This window comes from Quercus robur, chromosome 3 (assembly GCF_932294415.1).
Source record: "Quercus robur chromosome 3, dhQueRobu3.1, whole genome shotgun sequence".
Lineage (NCBI taxonomy): Eukaryota > Viridiplantae > Streptophyta > Magnoliopsida > Fagales > Fagaceae > Quercus > Quercus robur.
In genome coordinates, this window is record NC_065536.1 from 45369556 (window position 1) to 45380715 (window position 11160).

The 11160-nt window shown below is 33.4% G+C and overlaps 1 long non-coding RNA gene across 2 annotated transcripts; it reads left to right on the top strand.

Moving 5' to 3' along the window:
• The first annotated feature begins 5297 nt into the window (after nucleotides 1–5297).
• On the top strand, nucleotides 5298–9951 carry LOC126718062 (uncharacterized). Of its 2 annotated transcripts, XR_007652810.1 has the most exons (3): nucleotides 5298–5549; nucleotides 8299–8487; nucleotides 9256–9951. It is a non-coding gene; the product is annotated as an uncharacterized LOC126718062 (long non-coding RNA). The 2 variants fall into 2 exon arrangements; XR_007652809.1 differs by lacking the exon at nucleotides 9256–9951 and having other exon boundaries at nucleotides 8299–8658.
• The last annotated feature ends 1209 nt before the right edge of the window (nucleotides 9952–11160 follow it).

Genomic DNA, 11160 nt, shown 5'->3' on the forward strand with positions numbered 1-11160 from the left:
AAAGTCTCTTTGTTTCCAACTCTTACCTTTCAGATTGTAAGCGACAGAAATCCTTCACAAATATCTTTTGTAAGTTTAGTAAACGACACGTTTGCTATATAAGAGGCTAAGAGCGTCACTAGGCCGTAAACGAACCACATTTTATCAAGTAATACTTGTTCAAATTTGGCTCGTCAGTAAAAGTCAAAAACTTAAGCTTGGGTTGAACTCGTGATAAGTCTAAAATTATATTTGAGTTTGAGCTCGTAGAAAAGCCAAAAAGCTTTGACTTAGCTTGGGTTGGCTTTATTAGTTAATCAAGTCAAACTTAAGCTCAAGCTTAATATCAAGCTCAAACTCGAGCTCAAGTCAAACTTTCGAGGTTAAAATCTAAGAAAATTACATTATTAAAAGCATAAATCTCCAAAATCTAGTAAAAATAATAATAATAATAATATACTCATTTTATCATGCTTCTAGTTCCACTTATGATTAGCCATTATTCAAATTTAAATTTTACATAATTAAATCCATTAATTCATCCCTCATTGTCTACAGTTTCAACAATTGTTCAAAATACAATTTTTACATTCACCTTAAATGGTGAAAAATTAGAAAAATACATGTTTGTAACTATTATAAATGAAAAAAAGACTAACATATTTCATAACTTTATATTATATGGTTGATGGTAAAGGATTGTATGTGGCCCACTAAACTTTTTTTTAAATGTAACTAAATTCTATGTCATTATTAATATATGTATAATAAGTTTATTTAGCAAACACATATAAATTTATAAATGAGTTTTTACTTAAATTGTTTTGTATCAAGTCTCATAGCTCACGAACTTGTTCATGAACAAATTTTTTTTCATAGGCTCTGTGGGTGCAAGCGCCCGCGATGGGTCTCTCTCCTTCGGGAAGTACAAATTGGCCTAGAGTGGACCATGGTGGAGAAGGTAAATGGAATCACCACCTAGTTTAAGTCTAGGAACCATAAATATAGTGTCCTTCATGGAAGGATTGATCTTTTACCAGAGCACATATCTAGAGTTCAGGTATGGGGATGGGAAGTGTCAGGCACCCAACCCCACCCGACCCGTGGGTCGACTTCCACTCATTGTGTTCCACGTCTTAATCTAGTTAAAGACGGATTTAACATGTTATTCTAACTCACACACACTCTAACATGCATCTAAAACATATAACATAGCATAATCATCCCCAAGCCTAGCATTCATCTATCATGGCATTAAGCATATATCACCAAAGGTAGAACATCTCAAAACAGATCTAGATAAACATGTCTTAAACATCCAAGCATCAAACACATGGCATTTGACCAAAAATATTCATGTTCATCATCCAAGAGAATGCATGCTCATGTGATTATGCATGACTTACCTCACTAAACCACAACACTTATGCATCAATACATGATCATATTCATATGCATGTTCATGGTATTTGAACAAGATGAAATCCCTAATAAGCATTAAAGAAATAAAACAAAACAAAACAAAGTGAAATAGGTTAAACAAAAACTTAAGGGTAAACAAAACAGGTTAAATAGAAGGTAAGACATATAGATAAAACAAAAGGAAAACAAACAGAAAATGAATTAGGGTTTCTGGGCAAGAGTATGCGTGCGCATACATAGGGCATGCATACACGGCCTGACTGTATGCGTACACATACTATGAGTATGCGTATGCATGCAAGTAGCATGCGCATGCATATACACCAAAAACCCTAACCCAAAAACTACAGAATAGAAACACGAAAAATAAAGAATCTAACAACCTAACATGCTTATAATATGAGCACAAAGTAAACCTAAACTAAACAAACATATTATAACACTTTAAGCATAAAGAAACAAAGAAAAGCAAAGAAAAATGAAGAGCCAAAGTTAGAAACTTTACCTCAACACTAGAACTTTTTAAAGCTTGATTTTGACTGTTCCCTTCAGTCAATCTAGTCACAACCAATTCAAAAATGAGTTAGTATACTTAGAACTCAAAAATCAAGACTAGAAAATTTTCCAATCAAGCAAAATTTGACTTAAGGATGTTTTGTGAAAAATTCCCTCTTTAATTCACTATTTTCTAATGAATCTTATGTGTTTTATCACCAGAATCAGTCCTGCTTGAAGTAGTGCATTTTATGGCTTTATATAGTTGAAAAATAGGAGTTTGGGGGCGGCTCCCAAACGATGTGAGATTCATTCCAAACCGAATTTAAATGCAAAAAACTTGTCTTTCATAGTTTCTGGAACCCTAACATGCATACGTATGCTGTTAAGTTATGGTTTTTCACATAACATTTATATTGGCTTTATTCCATGACAAAAAGTGTTTTAATTGCATTAATTTATTTCCTTGTATTTTGTGGAATTTATTGTAATGGATTTAGTATTAGGTTAGTAAAAATTGCTTAAGAAAGTGAAGCTCGCGACTTGCTCACGAGTGGATGACCTGCAAAAGGTCATATGAGAAACACATGCTAGAAACTGAAGAGTCAAATATCAGGTGGTATTTCGCGAGTCACTTCGTGACTTGACTAACCTGCGAGTGACCCACAAAACTCTTTGCCTAAATGATTTTAAATGTGATTCTTATACCTTTCACTCATACTATATATACCATCATTACCCACGAAAATTGTGAGGAGGCTATTCTGAAGAAAACTCTAGAAAGGTTTCTATAACACACCCATCTTGTTAGAGAGAGCTACTGAGAGAAATCCTTATAGTCTCTTCCCCTCCTCTCTCCCATTGTTATACCTTGAGAAGAAATTTGTACCTAAACACAACCAACACCTATTCATAGTGTAGAGAGTGTTTTGGAGCTTGGAAAACATTGGGTATTTGTTTAAAGAAGCCAATGAGGTTTGGCGGATGCAATTGGGCAGTATTGCAGGATTCGAGAAGTTAGTGAAGATAAGACTCTAAGAAGTCCGTTGGTAATTAGAGCTTGGAGGGTTCAAGTACTTTGGGTAAATTAGGCTTAGAGGGTCTTTTTGTTATCCTTGTACTTCAACTTATTTACTAGTGGATCATTTCAACTTGGAGGGTCGCGAAGAGGTTTTTCGTCAGTTCTTCAATTTCCTCTTCGATAACACATCGTCATGTTATCTTGGATTTGCTATTCTTTTACCAATTGCCCTTTCCATTTTAGCATTGCATTTATTTGTTCATCCATGCAATTGTTAAGTACTTCGATTAATTAATTTGCTAATCACGTATATTCCGCATCAAGTGTGTTTAGATTAAAATTAATCAAGTCGTAATTAAGAATTGAGGGTCTAAACAAGCTATAGTGCTTTCACACTATTTTGAGCTTTCAAAACTAAAGGAAAAGAAAGGGAAAAAACAAAAAGCTAGTACTTGCACAATGAAAGAGTCGTTGGTGTGCATTATTGCTCTGCAATTGATGGTGACAATACATATGGGTGGGGCCCATTTAGTTAAGCAAAATTACAATATTGTCATAATAGCTTTGTTTTCATAATCTATAAAGAAGGAAATGATGTTCTCATTTTCAATTACTCTAACTCATTTTTTGAGTTATGAGTGATGGAAACTAATAAAAAAAAAAAAAAAACAATCAAGCCAAACAGCTGGAATGGATGTGGGCTCCATGAAAAGTGAGTTATGGGTAATGACAATTGAGTAATAAGTGATAAAAATCATTCTAACCAAACATGGTTTTTGAATATTGAGTTATGGGAACGAATCCCAACAAACTGAATCGTGATAAGGCCCACAAAATTTGATAATTGAGTTATCAAATTTGAGAAATAAGTGATGAAAATACACAAACCAAACATAGCCTAATTAGTAAGGATGTTGGGTGTGGATGGATGAGAAGGAAAAAGTTGAAAAATGTAAAGTAAGAAAGAATATATGAATAGTGGGTATTTTGGTCTTGTTATAAATTGGTAACATTTATATATAAAATTTATTGAGCCAAAATATAAATTTTAAAAACTCCTAAAAGCTAAAGACATCATTGAAGCCTGATGATGCTCAAATAAATAAACAATAAATTTTTAAGGCAAAAATGGCCAAATACCATCTTTGGTCGAATAATTTGTGTTCTACCATTGTTTGTGAAATATTTAGCAATCGACCACTGTTTTAAAACTTGAGTTCATGAAACTCGAGTTCTATATAGAACTCGAATTTATGAAAATCGAGTTCTAAAACAATGTGACAAGGTGGCAGAAGTTGATCTGACATTTTATAATTTAAAAATCTACATGGAACTCGACTCGAGTTCCTTGTAATATAAAACTCGAGCTCTTAAAGCTCAAGTTCTTTAAAAATTTTGAACAAGTAGGAGATAAACTCAGATTCCTATGCCTTTGTACCTCTCATTTTCTTTTTCCATTTCATTGTCTTTACCCAAGTCACAATTGAAACCACACCATCCCTCTAGAGCAAGTGTGGTCTTTGAAGACGTGTGGTCATTAAAGTAGACAAGTCAATGACTTATTTAAGGAGCTTGTCTCACAAGCTTTACTTCATGTCAGACATCTCTTAATGAGATGTGGCCTTATGCGCTTAAGTGAAAGGAAAAAAGCTAAAGGAAAAATAAGAAAAGAAATAAACTAAAGAAAATGAAAGCTATTTGGCCATTTTGGTGAGGAGAAGTTTTATGACAAATGTACGATGTTGTCATTAAAGATGAGCACCTCAGTTTTAGAGATATGGACTTCAATTTTTATGGTACTCAAGTTTTATAATCTCGAGTAACACATTCTAAAGAATTCGAGTTTCATAAACTTGAGTTCCGTGTGGCCTTTTTAAATTAAAATAATTTAGGTAAGTGGGTGCCATTGTAGTAGTTTTTTATGGAAACTCAAGTTTCATGAACTCGAATTTTAAAAGAGTAGTAGATTGCTAAATATTTCGTAAACTATGGTAGAACACAAATTATTTGGCCAAAGATGGTATTTAGCCATTTTTGCCCAATTTTGTAAGTAAAAGAGAAATTGAGAAAGAAAAAAAAATAGTTAAATTGTTTGGGATGTAAAGTGTGGATGAATAGCAAAAAAAAAGAAAAGTTGAAAAATGTAAATTTAGGTAAAACAAAAGAACCATTTAAAATGTAAGAATTAATGACATTTTTTTATTCATTTTCTGCAAATAGCATATTTTTAAATACATTTTATTCTTCCAAAACGACAAATTAAACTTTATTTATAAAAATAAAGGTTTTTTTTTTTTAATTTAATTTTTTAGTATTTGATAAAGGTTAAATTTTTTTTTAGTAAAAACCATTTATTTATTTCTGAGTGCAAAATTTATTATTCACAAAGCTTCCTGAGCAAGAAATCTCAACAAAATACCGCTCAAAAAACCCTAGCAGGTCAAACAATTGCTCCGATGCCGGATATATGATCGGCAGCCTTCGCGTTCCTCAGTTTCTGGCGAAGCAAGAGAAACAAAACCGCCCCGCTCTCAATGATGCTGCCATTGATACTGTTATGGACTCTTCTCTTCAACTATTCTCAAGTATTATGTAGTGAAGGTCAATGATAGAGAAAAGGGTACCGAGAGAGGTAGTAAATTTTTTTAGTTCTTTTATTTTATTTTTAAAATGTTAGGGTTTTTGAAATATTACCTACTGTTTGGTTGCCGAGAAAATTTGACAACAAAAGAAAAATCTGATGACACATTCCATGCTGTTGCTTTGAAGGGAAGAAAAGCTCAGATTAGTTGTTGGAGATGTTAATGGATTGTTCTAATCACTCAGTAGTTGATTGCACAATATAATTGCAATGTTGGAAGTGACTAAATAGTAAATGGTAATTGGGTGTCCAACTCTAAACTTATGAAGTCGAAGCAATTTTGTTTTTTACAGCTTATTGCTGCTTAGTGATAGATGTAGCTTTATGATTTTGTCATGGTACACAAATTTTTTTGCAAGTTGAATATGTCATAGGATCATAGCTATTAGCTAGTATAAAAGACTATTGGGCAATATCTTTGCATTTGTATGGTTGTGTTTGCATTGTCTAGTAATATTTGTGTAAACTTTTGTGGCAACCAAGGTCATGTGATTCCTCTGATGTTTATACAACGTGGAGTAGATAAAGTGAGAGGGAAGGATTGTGTAAACAAGTGACTTAGGACAATTTAGGTGAAATTGTCTACATGTGGTTATGTTGGGTTTAGGGTTAGGAGAATTGTTGATTTTGGTTTAAAATCCTTTTAGAAGAAGAGTTAAGGTTCAAAAGAGAAACAATTTGATTTATGATTGAAGTAATCATAAATCGAATGATGGTGGGGTCAAATCTAATTTGTTTGTGATCCATCTCTAAATTTAAGATATAACCATTATTTGCTATGTGTTTGAAAAACACATGTTTTCCTTTCTGCTAAAACAAAATTCTTGGAATAATTCAATTACTAATTTTTGATTTGCTCGATAGGTAAAATAATACAATTGAAACGAGACTACTCAGTGAAAATAAGCACGAAGTAGCCTAAAGAATTACATTGGGAGAAATAATTCCATTACTAAATGAAGTGACAAAGTGTGAAGCCTGTAGGAAAATGTCAAGAAACATTTCATTTCAAGAATTGTTTTGTTTGATTAAGTTTTGGTCTAAGAAAGTGATATTGGACATTTTCCTGTTTTTGTTTCTTTGACAGAGTCACTCAAAAGTTTCAAGAAAAGCATAGATAGATGAAAAGCTGCACTTGGCAGTGGTTGGTTTAGAGTCTGAATCTCTGTCCCCATTTAACTTGTACTAAAAGTTTTAGCACTATCTTCTTTGTCAAATTGTCATTTGAGAGTGATGAATCTTTTCTATTTTGGTTTCTTACTCTTTTTTCTCTTATTATGTGCTTTCATAGAATTTGTTTTTTTATTTAAATTTGTATGTCTGTGTTCTTTTGCATCTTTTGTCTTGGTGTTTATAATTCTATATTATTTTTTGAGTTATTGTTGAGTTTCGTGGTTTGACTTTAAACATTGGATTATAGGTAATTAAAAGAAAATTGGTTCAGGTGATCACACCATTAACTGAAACTGATGGTAATATCAGACTTGATGCTATTCATCTCATCTTCTTGTGATAAAAGAGGTCTGATTGCCACTAGTCAGTTATGTTTTTATATGAACAAACAGGATGTTGATCTTTGATTTTATACTAATGGTGCGGACACAAGATACTGACCTCCAATAATACAGGCCTATGGGCATAGACGTAAAAAGAAGATGACCTAACTTGTGGCCTTATGGATGGAGCCTACTAGTAATTAGGCTGAAATAGCTAATAAGCCTAATCATTTAATAATTAGGATTTCTTTTAAGAATTTTGTTATTTTCTTTAACTCTTTGGTTCAGGAGTTTAATTTCTTTTCTTGCAAGCAAAGTAAGGTTTTGGCACTCTATTCAAGAACCCATGGGTTCAGTTTTGAAAGACAGAGTTTGATTGATAATCAAATTTCTTTTAATATTATTTCAATGGTTTGGTGCTGACTCCTAGAGGTTTTCCCCTTGCTTGGTGTTAACTCCAAGCAAGCTTAGGTGCTGACTCCTAGGTCCCCTATCTTTATTGTTCTATTCTTCTATTTTATTGTGTATCATTTTGGTTTCTCCCACATCAACTGGATTTAAATTTTGTTGTTTACATGAGGGAATAAGCTTGTCATTTATCCTTCAATGCACATTCCTAAAATTGTCTTAGATGGAAGTTCATCTTCTGATCTTATCAATAAAAACAGTCAACAATTGCATAAAGAATTTAGCTTGAGATATTTTCCTGCTCTTCATCTCTATGCTTCCGAAAAATGCATGATTTGAAGCTCTATAGTATATTGTGAAAGTCCTAAAATTATTACCGATGTTAGAAGAAAACATCCAACCTAGCTCCTAAATTGTTAAAAATTGATTCTTTTCCCGGTCTTTATGGGCACCTTGAACTTGACAAAGATATTGTCTCTTCAATCGTATGTGACAGGGCAGTTGACTTTATAGCATGCCCCTGTATCTTTTCCTCATAAAGTTTGCTCTGATTAAAATTTGTTTTAATATATTAACACTGTGTTTTGTTAAATTTTATCTTTATGAAATTGTGGCCTGAATAATGCTTCGGTTGTTTATGGCTTTGTGTTTGTTGATTGTGATGCTCTAAGAATTTGGGTTGGCTCCATCAATGATGATGTGTCCTCTTCTGCTCTAGGGGCTTTACTAATGCAAGTATGGTTAATGTACAGTGACCTTTGTGTACTATGTTTTCATGGGAAATCTATCAAATTTGCAAATTAAAATTTTGTTCTTTCCTTGGGATTTGATTTTAGGTGTTGCCCAAAGAAGTAATATATGAGGGTAGAGGTGAACATTCTTCTCTGCCCTGGTATTTGCGATCTGAGCAGAGTTCCATTTCAGAAGTTTACATGAAAATAACTTCATACTTGAAACTTAAATATTCAACTGCTGCAGGGCTGTCCAAAATAGCTCAGAAAGCACTCAGAAGGACTCATTAACAGGTCAGAATAGTGTTAGCTTTTCTGAATGCCAGGTTACATATGAATATAGTATATTGTAAAGCATTCTGTGGAAACACACTAACATACACACTTAACAAATTCTTTGTTGTTTCCATGATATGGGTATAATCCTATCAGAGTAAAGAAATTATGTCTGCAATGTGGTACAAATTAGTCTCTGTTTGTCTAAGCCAAAAGTTTTCTTTTTATATATTGTTTATTCAATCCTCACTTATCAAAAAGGGTTCCACATGAGCCCCACCTTTTAAAATATGCCAAATAAGTCAAAAATATTTGCAGAAGATAAAATCCTAACTTTCAAGGGGTGAGGCTTAGGTCTTTTGGTCCAATTGATAGCAGGCTCTTTATATCTTGTGTTTGCATAATAGGCTTTGGTTACTTCAAGAGAGAGGGCATAAAAAATTTTACCCAATAATGCTTCACAGCTACTTGATCTTATTTGATTGTAAAAATATTTGTTGTACAATAATTCATTCTATTAAACTGAACTGTCGGTTACTGGATTTCAGTAAAGTGGCTTTCTTGCGTATGCATGGGCTATCATTTTGAGGGTCTTAAAATAAAATATCCAGCAAACTGAATGCTTACAGCTTTAGTAGCTTGTGTACACTAGTCTGTTTAAGGAAGCAGGGGTATGCTGATTTGGGCTGCTCATCCTTCAGTATATTTGACTTTAAATCCATTGTTGTTCTTTAGAAAAATTAATGCAACATAGATTGAAACTCAGTCTCACACACATGGACACAGGTTTTGCATGTGTATGGACTTCTTGAATTGCAAAGTGTGATTGTGGAAACATTCAGAATCTTTTGTACCTTCTATATTGAGTGCACAGAAACAACATTAGTTCTTCAAAATGCCACTCAAGATACTTTGGTTATTCTGGATGAACTAAGTCTTGATGGATATGCCATTGCATATGTGGTGAGATTTTGCTCTTTAATGACTAGTCTTTTGCCACATTTCTTTGGTCATCTCATCTACATTTCAAACTTCCAATTATATTATGTTTAACAGCTTTGGTTCTATTGAAACAATTAGACCATTCTAGATATTTACTTGAGAGAGACTTGTAATATGTTTGTTCTACAAACTTATAAACATATGCATGTGTTGAGCACTTAGGCTTATTTTGATTGTAGACTTCCTAATCATGAGCCTGAGAAATTAAATTATGCTGACCATGTATAAAATGTTCCAGTACTTGTTTATTCTAAAGGGTGGCAACCACTGAAAGAAAGCAGACATAAAACATAAACGTTATATTGAAAAAATTGCACCTTTTTCATCCGAATAAAAATAGAGAAAATAAAGAAATTATTGTATTATTGTTACTATAATTTTTCTTTTTTCGTTGAACATGATAAACATTTTAGTGCTTCAACTGATGTTGCATGTTGGTGCTTTGCAAACATGTATTCTCGTTAAAGCTGTAAACAAGCTGAGTCGGCTCGAGTTGAGTAGTAAAAGTTCATGAGTGTTTATTTAATTATATTTTGAACATGAGTTGAGCGTCAAATCATTAATAAATTAGGTTTATGTTCAAGCTTGATTTATTTTCTTGTTGAATAAGTTCAAGCTTGTTTACTAGTTAATTAAATTTTTTTTTTCATATATAATATATGCCGCAATTAATTTTTTTTAACCCTTCACAAATCTTTGGTAATAATTAAATTAAAGTATATTTGAAATTATATTTGTAAGGTTAAGGGCCCAAAATTATATATTGGGTCTTGGGCTTGGGCCGAGGATGTTGATTGGTTCGAGGGCAAATAGACAGTAGTGAGAATTTTAAACTTAGAGTCCCATGAGTATATGACAAATGGAAAGATTGGGAGAGGTGATTCGAGGAAGAGGATCTTCTCGGATCAACGAAGCACAGACCAAGTGTATATCCTATTGTTCAAAGTGACCTTCCAGGAAATTTCACTAATAGGGACGTGCATTATGAACGTACAAGAGGGATGGAAGCCCGAAAATATCTAAGGAAAGGCTGCTGCCACCGCATAAAATATTCTTTAGCTAACTTTTTGACTGCATTAATGTGGAGAAGATCCCTGAATAGTGCTGCCTTGGCTATCTCAACTCACAGAGGGCCTGAGGGGGTGTCCGATGGGACAAGCCATCAAGTAGTAGTTTGGATGATCAACAAGTGTAAGATTAGGATCGTTCAAAGGGAATTATATAACACAAGAGACCCTCCATGGAGAAGGGATCGAAAATTGGTAAGAGAAAGCACTGTAGCAGCTTGAACCATATTTGTAATCATTTTTAATCAATATATACTAAAACAGACCTCCTCGGATTGTGTCGAGGACGAATTTACTTATATAACTCCAGTCCATTTCTGTTTGATTATCTGTTAAAATCTATTCTATCTGTTATCTCATTTATTAGAACCTAGTTTTTCAACCCACTCTTTACAAATTTATTGTATTGGGCTTATTGGGCTTGGATCCAATCATACTTTGGGTCTAGGGTCCAAAATGCGTCCTTACAATTGGCGCCCACTATGGGGCTTACTTGTGTGATAGTGAGTGTAACAGTTAACTATGGTAGGATCAGGTCCCCATCAGCAAGAGTCCACGGGATCCCAACGACGAGATAATTTCCTTAATCTTGAACACAAGAGAGATCGAGAAGGTAGCGTGC